The sequence below is a fragment of the Lipotes vexillifer genome, unplaced genomic scaffold (assembly GCF_000442215.2).
Source record: "Lipotes vexillifer unplaced genomic scaffold, Lipotes_vexillifer_v1.1 scaffold705, whole genome shotgun sequence".
In the NCBI taxonomy this organism is placed as follows: domain Eukaryota; kingdom Metazoa; phylum Chordata; class Mammalia; order Artiodactyla; family Lipotidae; genus Lipotes; species Lipotes vexillifer.
Window position 1 is genome coordinate 702,522 of NW_006793209.1, and position 9,414 is coordinate 711,935.

Genomic DNA, 9,414 nt, shown 5'->3' on the forward strand with positions numbered 1-9,414 from the left:
TACTTTTGCCTATTGTAGTTTTTTTAACATCTTTATTGGAGTATAATTGCTTTACAATGTTGTGTTATTTTCTGGAGTATAATTGCTTTACAATGTTGTGTTAGTTTCTGGAGCATAATTGCTTTACAATGTTGTGTTAGTTGTTTCTGCTGTATAACAAAGTGAATCAGCTCTACGTATACATGTATCCCAATATCTCCTCCCTCTTGCGTCTCCCTTCCACCCTCCCTATCCCACCCCTCTAGGTGGTCACACAGCACCGAGCTGATTGATCTCCCTGTGCGATGCAGCTGCTTCCCACTAGCTACCTATTTTGCATTTGGTAGTGTACATATGTCAATGCTACTCTCTCACTTGGTCCCAGCTTACTCTTCCCCCTCCCCGGGTCCTCAAGTCCATTCTCTATGTCTGCGTCTTTATTCCAAGCTAGGTAATGGTACACAGTTTTTTATTTCCTTATTATTCTTTAAGCTGTATATATATGTATATATGTGTGTGTGGGTGTATACATATATCCATATACATTATGCATGTATGTCTATATATTACATTCTTTTTATATTTGATCTATTTCAACAGTCAAAAAAAAAATTTCACCAATAATAACACATCACAAAAAAAGCCAACTCTTCTGTTTTTCAGGTACCTAACAAAATTTGACCTAAGATAAATAATAGTGGAGGTGTGGTATTTCTGATTTTAAAAAAATGATAATTATGTGATCTCCACAAGCCCCGGACTGTTTCCTGTCATGGAACAAATAGCACTAAATAAATGTTTGTTGAATTGAACTAAATTAAAATGTGTATAATACAAGGGGCAAATGTGTGACATCAGCTATTTTGAATTGTCCATCTCAGCCTTTCTTTGTAACAGAGCTCCAATTTTCACTGTATACTTATCCCTCAACCACACAATCTATATGCTACTGGGGAAAGTGACCCCACTCTTAGCAACCAAGGTGGACTCTGATTGGCTTAAGTTATTTAGTATCTTCCAATTCTTGACAACAGTGTTTGGTTCAAAACAGTTAACAAAATATGAGCCAATGAGAGATAAGAAATGAGATACAAGAAAATATTTATGAGAGGTTTGGGGTGTGTGTGTGCGTGTGTGTGTGTGTGGTTTGGGGGGGTGAGGAGTCCTCCTAGGTCTTCTGAAAGATACTCAGAGAGGCACTCGCTGTGTTTATTGAACATATGAACAAGACTGGCAACTAATCCCTGCCCCGGGAAGCTGCTACAGCCACCTATGTGGCATCGGAGGAGCTGGCCTTAAATTAAGCCCCAGGTAGGTCAGGGCCAGCCCTTCTGGTAATATGGTTGACTAGATAACCTAGACCACTTGCTACAGAACACTTAGAAATGCCAAATAAAATACAACAAACATCATTTTAAGTGCATGGCTGAGCCCAAAAGAAAGTAAGGGAAATCTCTTAGCCAGGCCAGTTGATGAGAGTACAGTCACCTTCCCCAGCAGTATGTAGACCGCATAGGTGAGAAATGAAAATCAAAATAAAAATAAAGTGGGAACTGAAGAACAGAGCAGGAAGGGTAGACTGGACAAGGGGCAGAGATTGGTTGCCGCTTTCTATAACCAAGAAGCTTGCATTTTACAGCCCATGTGGGGACAGGAGATGGTGGCTTAGGTCCGCAAAAAGTCAGAGAGCTGCAACTGGGACCATATGTAAAGTTTAAGGCCTAACCCTCAGAAAAATGGTGGATTAAATATATATATGTCCTCACCCCCTGTAAAAAAAAAATACACACACACACACACACTCACACACACACACTCACACACACATACCAGCAGCACAGGGTGATATGCTGGTGAATGAAAGTTTATACAGGGTTTGTAAAAGTTTCCTCCGAGAATATATACTCACAAATGTGCTCTCACATAGATTTGGAGTCTGCATCTTTCCTACACCATGATACAGGAACCTACAACCTGAAAATTTAACATACAATATTCTTGCCAGTAATTCTCCTGAGATTCATGCCTCCCACCTCCACCCTAATGCTTAACCCGGGAGGCATGAGATTCCAACAAACAAACTCCTAAGAAAAATAAGTTCACCACCCCAAATTACCAAATAACCCCCCCAAAATTCATCATGTAAAAGTCAACAGATATATAGAAACAGATGTCTGAAAATAGATTTTCAGATAATAGGACTACAAGATATAGAATAAAAATTTAGTATATTTTAAATTATTGAGGACATAAAAAGAGAAATTAAAAATATCTTAAAATTATGAGCACTATCACAAAGCCAGGGAGATTTGAAAAATTACCACCTGGAATTTCCAGGAGTAAAATAATTGAAATATAAAACCCAAAAGACAGATTAACAGCTAAATAAGACCTAGATGAAGACAAAATCAGTGAACTAAAATATAGAGATAATAAAATTATTAATAAAGCAGGACTAAAAAAAGTATAAAATATGAAAGTCATGAAAGATAGAATATGAAGGCCAACATTTATTCAAGTTCCAAAAGAGCTATATATTTAAGATGTGGGCAGACAATATAGAGACCAATGGGAAGAGAGAGAAATAAGATATTTGGTGATTTTTAAAAGATGCTTGATCAAACCTTGCCTGAAGCCCTTTCCATTCCCCAGCTTTTATATTGTTAGCCTATACATTTTAAAAATTATTTAATCCCATTTATGTTGAGCATTTTGTTCTTTGCAAGCTAAGTTTTCCTAGCTGATATTGGAAGTAAGAAAATAAAGATTAGACTAAGAAAGTTTTTTTAAAAAGTACCTGACCATTAAACATCTGGAAAAATAGACTCAGACAAATCCAGCTAAAAGTTAACAGGGAACAACACTTCTCCCATATTGCAGCTGTAAAGTATCATAACGATCACCTCTTTGGGTGACTACTGCTTTTTTACTAAGATGCTTTGGTTTCTAAAATCATTAACTATCAAAAACTTTGTTTGTTAGAAATTATATCAGTAAAAATGAAACATTCCACTCTTGCCTAGAGGATCTAAGCCACTCTGACACAGAGGCAGCCTCAATTTCCAACCCAAGTGCAGAGCTTCTAATAAGGGGTTTCTGGATACAATATTCCACATTTATCTTAACTTTGTAGTTCCCAGGGAAACAGGACCTTAGATCCACTTCACAGTCCAGAGTTGAGGTTAAACCCTTCGCACACAGCCCAGCTTTTCTCTGAGCCTGTCCAAACACTGCTTTATTTAAATTTAACCTAAACTCCATTATCCTTCAAAATCCTGGGCTTCCCTGGTGGCGCAGTGGTTAAGAATCTGCCTGCCAATGCAGGGGACACGGGTTCGAGTCCTGGTCCAGAAAGATCCCACATGCTGCAGAGCAGCTGGGCCCCTGCGCCACAACTACTAAGCCTGTGCTCTAGAGCCCACGAGCTACAACTACTGAAGCCCACGTGCCTGGAGCCCATGCTCTGCAGCGGAGAGGCCACCGCAGTGAGAAGCCCGCGCACCGCAATGAAGAGTAGCCCCTGCTCACTGGAACTAGAGAAAGCCCGTGCGCAGCAACAAAGACCCAACGCAGCCAAAAGTAAATAAATAAAATAAATAAATTTATTTTAAAAAATCCTATAATAACCTCTGTCTTTTCCTTTATTTGGTGAGATGCCCCACAGTTCCCCTGGCATGCAGTCTCCCTCATTGCAATGGTGCAATAGAACTGACTTTGCTGAATAAAAGGTCATTTCTGGTGATCTTAGGCTGATTAAGCTAGGACAGGAGACAGGGTGAAGCAAACCAAATAAACCAAAATATAAAATTATATTTTTAGCATTTGCCCAAAGATAGTCATATAGAGAGAAACGGAAAAGAGAGGAACAGAAAAGGTAAATGCTGGTTAGAATCATTTGGTTGGACTGAAACTAGAGAGGGTTTTCACTGATGATAGCTTCTTGGAGAAGGCCAGCCTTGAAGAGAGAGAGAGAAAGAAGTTCCTTCATGTTCCATTAAGAACATGGAACTAGTGGCAGAAGTGCTTAAAGAAAAAAAGCCCCTTTGCTTCTCTTTGCAGCTGCATATACCCTTCCAGACCGGGACACTTCTTTGTTCCATGCGGGTGGCCCACGGGGCTCCCAGAAAATTGAGTGCAGCCTAAACCAAGTGCCAAAGCACACTCTGGGATCCAGCTGCCTCCCAGGTCTAGTGCTGAGCTCCTGGGCTGTATTTTCATCAGTGAACTGGAATGTCAAGCCCTGATCAGCATAATCCCCTTAGCTCTTCCAGCTTAGTTCACGGCAAGGAAAGGTGGCCATCAAGAAGATTTCCTGTTTTGGAAAAAAAAAACTGCTGAACTTGGGCTGGCCTAATATTAGCAGTGTTAACGTTCTATATGGCTTTTATCTCCAGCAAGCTCGAGATTACTTAAGCATTTGGGGGAATCAGATTTCTTTGTAATCACGACAAAGCACAACATTTTGGTACCTTCTCTGATTGCTAAGGATGGCTGTCTTTCAGGTGGAGGAGCTAAGGAGAACATATCTGGTGTAACGCTGCAGTAAAAATAAATTAAAAAGTGAAGCATCATGAAGATATAGCTCTCTGGTAGCCTCTGTTTCAAGAAAACCCTGCTACCCCTCTTGCCTTCTTCAGGTCCTATGGCTTCAACCTTGAAAAATAAAGGTCACCCCCATCCCCACAATGCCTAGGTAGGCAGCTCAGAGTGCCTGGAACTCGGAGTATTCGTACAAGTAAACACAGAGGAAAACTACACAAAAACCAAACACAACTGCATTTTTAATAGCTTGAAAACTGTTCTACCCCTAACTAGTTCAAATTTAGATAACTGTAGCCCCCCTGGGCTCTCCCAGTTCATGTGTATGCTTTTCTTGTTTTCTTTTTTATACCAAGTATTTTATTGCTGCCAGTGTATATAAAACAATTACCCTTGTGAAACAGAAATTCATGAATATTCAGAGACGTAGATGTTAAGGACTGACAAAAGTACAAGTTTGTATAGTATGGCACGTGTTATAGAGACAGGCTTTTGAACTGGCTTCAAATTCAGCTTTCCTTAGAATATTCACCGGTTTATGAAAAGTGGTTTAGAAAACCTTACAAAGATTCATTTTATTACAAAAAGGAACAGACTTTCTGGGGTCTGAAGGGGTTTGAAGATACTCCAGTCAGCAGTGGGTCATGTTGAGCATTCTGCAGACAGAATTGTTTCAAATCTGCAGCTGCCTGGGAAACCTTCACAGGGTTGAGCCCAGGCTCCACCCGGGCCTGTTGAACCACTTTCTTCACAGCAACGACGCTGGAAGGACCAGACGTGGCACACGCGACAGCTGGGCAGATCGGCATGCCCACACGTATGCTTTCCTAGGCAATTTTTAATGCCAAATGTGTTGATTTTCTTGACTAAAAGCATACTGAAGAAAAAGCATTGTAAAGTGTGTGTGCGCGCGTGTGTGTGTGCATGCGTGTGCGTGTGTGTTGGGGGAGAAGCGTGTTGATTCTAAACTGAACACTGAGAGATTGTTTGAGGACACAACTTTATTTTATAGCAATAGTTCTTAGCATTTTAAATAACTCGGATAGGTCATGCATGGATACCCTCTATCCCCAATGGAAAGCATCATCACCACATTCCATCAGCTTTGCAGAAGGTGCAAAGCTCACCTCACCTGCCAATCTACACAGGCGTCAGCCTTGCATGAAAACATGACAGCCAGCATCTCAGAAAGGAAAGAGACCTGCCAATTCACCTACCTTGTATATTTCACAGACAGGAAATCTGAAAAGGTTTCAAGTCCCAAAAGTTTGGTTGTTTATACTGATCCTGTCACTGATATGTTGCCCGGGCCTGCCACCTGTCAATTTTGTCCAGCCTACCCAAAAAAGGAAGCTGGAAGGGTGCATGTGCCATTACTGTAGAATATGGGATATTAAAATAAAAAACATTCCAGCTCTTTGATTTCCTTTGATTTTGTGGGTAATACAATAACCAGAATGAGATAGCTGAAACCAATAAAATCTGATTTATAGCATTAAAGGCAATCTTTATAGCACTTATTTATGGTACATTACATCTAAAATCCAATTTCACAGGCTGCTGTTTGAAACTTTCTGTTCAATCATACATATACTACATACACTGTACCTCAGTGCCATAGAGTTAGATTATACAAATGTCTGTACCCCCAGAAGGTATTAAAATTCGGTTACTATGGTGGTGAGTGAGCTTGACAGAAATTTTCCTAACCAACTCTTCAACTGCTAGCACTCCTATCATTAAACCAAAAAAAAAGGAAAAAAAAAAGAAAAAAAGATCACTGCTCATATAACTCTATATTCTGGAATGAAATTAATTGAAAAGAAGTCGTATAGAAATGCGATAATTGGTGATGCTGAAGGATACTTGCATTAACGTTGCGGGGTATATTTTCAAGCCAATGAGCAAAAAGTACTTTCTTGCATGACATCATCGGTATTAAGAAAAGACACACGGCTGGGTCTATACATCCTTCTTTGGAAATATAACCTGAAGTGTCTACATTCGTACACTTGAATGTAGAAGGCTATATCCTGTTCAATTACTATAATTATTGTCAAAGAGAGGGCAAAGAATACATGCTGACTTTCAGAGAACTGTCATTTGAATCTTAAGCAACTTCCCATTGATTTAAAAAGGGTTTTATCTTAAAAAAAATTCAACTCTTCAAACACTTTGCTTGCCATGCATTAGGTAAACATAAAGAGAGGCTGGGATCCTTGCCTGATCTGATGAGCAAGGGAACTCCTGCTCTGCGAGCGATCACATCCCTCAGCACTGAAGTTTTGTTTCCTAAATACATTTCAGCCTCATTGTCATCCAGAAATGTGTACCATGCACCCATCACCTGGCTTATGTGCTATGCTGATAAGTCATTCGCGAATAAAATTCAGGACTCAAATATATCAATAAATGACAAAAAGTGGCAGAAATAGTGAATAGATTCAATACCCAAATAACTGCCAAGCATTGTCCTATGCCAGGAGTGCATTGGCATACTGTGGGGCTTGAAGCTAATACAATTTGAAGTCCTCCTTAAAAAAAAAGAATACCAACTTCAAAACTTAATATTATTTATGAGGGACTTGTACAAGTGAAAGCCAGACACTTAAGCCTCATTGGCGACAAAGTAAAAGTATTTCTGGATCTTGTTTTTCCCATATCATTTCTCATCCTCACACAAGACCAGCAAGGACAGCATTATTCTTCAGATGAGGAACTGAGGCTCAGATGAGTTGCCCCAGAGGACTCTGGTAGGGATCCGTTCATTGGGATGCAAGCTCAAGTTTGTCTCTCTTGAAACCCATGCATACTGCTGCGTTTCAGTTTAAGTTAATTGAGGTTTGGGTTGTTATCACCTGTAGTTCCCCGAGATGGGGTGGTGGGCTTGTTTTAGCCCCCAGAGAATTCTCTACAGCAAGGGAAGGCTTAAGCGTGAATCAGAGTCACCTGGAAGTCTTGTGCAGTCACAGATTGCAAGCCCCACCTCCAGGGTTTCTCAACCAGTAGGTCTGGGTGGGGTCTGAGAATTTCCCAGGTGATGTTGATGCTGTTTGGCCAGCACCATGCATTTAGCCGCTGACCTTGAGAAACTGAGCTAATTCCAGCATTCTGCCCATCTATCTTCTTCCTCCAGTGAAACCACAGTTACTGTAGTTCAGGGGTACTTAACCAGCTCAGCTAAAATGGAGCTAAACCCCACCCCTTCATGAAAGATTTCAGCTGGACTAACAGTAGCTGGAATACAAAATAGGCTGAGAAGGAAAAATGTTAGTGAAGAATTATGTTGGAAGAAAAGATAGTATTAAAATGCAATTCAGCAATGAGAAACTCAGTATATTTAAATTAGCCTCACTATAGCACAATTTAAAACTGTTACGTAATGGTAGTTAATGAAAACTCATATAAATACCCTAATTTTTCTGTAAACTAATAGGAAAATAGAATCAATGAATATGGTGAGAAGCCAAGGAAAGAGAATCACCAGGTGGGGGGGCGGGCGGAGCTAAGGGACTAAGGGCATGAAATGTCATTTGAAATTGAGTAAGTAGGGTTTAATCAAGGTATTTAAATGCATTCTACAAGAGAGTACAACTTACATTCTGTATTTAAGTGATATTCAATATAATGATGATGGAATTTTATTACAGGAAAGCTATTCAGTGATGCTTATGAAACGACTGTAGACAAATTATCTCTATGACATACTACAAAAGTCACATCCATAAATTAGTTTAAGATGTGAGCACTAAGTATATTGAGGTTTGAAAGACTTTAGTTCACTCTGAACTCTTAATGACTCGAATATGTTTACCGAGAGAAAAGATGATCCTTTTGCCATTAGTATCTCGTGGATTATTCTGCAGTAAACAACCTGTGTATTTGCTCTTTGGTTGGAAGCCTAGGGGGCTCTTTGTTTATTCAACAAAGAATTATTGACACTTACTAGGTACCAAGGATACACAAATTAATAAGATACTTATTCAAAGAATTAGCCAACTACATTATCCTCTTTCTATTCTACTTGAAGAAAGGAAATAGAATTAATACAACTATCTAGTAATTCATCTCAGAGAAAGAAAAATAATTTGAGCTTCGGGTTTATGGACTTCTTCTGATAGGTGTGCAATCTATAGGAATGGATGGTCAGAGATTCCATAGTTTTCTCACATAGGGATCTTTGTATTGGATAAAAGACTAGTTTTTAAGAAACAATGTGAATATCGGCCCCTTGTTATAATATTTTCTGCTTCCAGGAGCAGAGGTTCTTGGGCAGGGTTTGTGTGCAGTGGAGTTTACACAGGAATTGTTCAAAGAGTGGGAATTGATGGCGATTCTGATAATGAGAAGAAATTAAGAGTTTTTCCAAATAGGATCACAGATATTCAGAAAAGGAACCAGTGATTTTCTGAGGAGCTGGTAATAAAATTTGCCTTTGATCTAAAATGATATAAAAGAAAGTTCTGCATTTTCCTAGAAAATGTACCATCAGTGGCAATAAATCTTAGCTCTAACCTCCTGTCAATTATCTACCTTATGGATCAGTGCACAAGAAAACAATGAATTCCCAACAATTATCATGGGATACAGATACCTTCACATAAGAGAGATTTCATAAGAAAATAAATATATGCTCTATAATATCAACATTTAATACCACTCTTGCTTTCTAAAAATGACTTCTATAAATTTATTTTTCACTCCACATTTCATAGCCAGATGGTTGAAAAAAATACTCTTTAGCAAAAAAAAAAAAAAAAAAAAAAAACACCCAAAACAAAAAGCCAGTTTTTCTTCCCAGTGTCAACTGTATTTCTATTAATTTACAATATCTGAAAATAATTATTTTAATTCTCTTTAACGTTGTTAGCAGAAAAACAACAATTTTTGTGTAGT

General features: G+C 39.0%; 1 pseudogene; it reads right to left on the reverse strand.

Moving 5' to 3' along the window:
* Positions 1–5,096: 5,096 nt before the first annotated feature.
* Positions 5,097–5,327, reverse strand: LOC103069500 (guanine nucleotide-binding protein G(I)/G(S)/G(O) subunit gamma-5 pseudogene; annotated as a pseudogene).
* Positions 5,328–9,414: the final 4,087 nt, after the last annotated feature.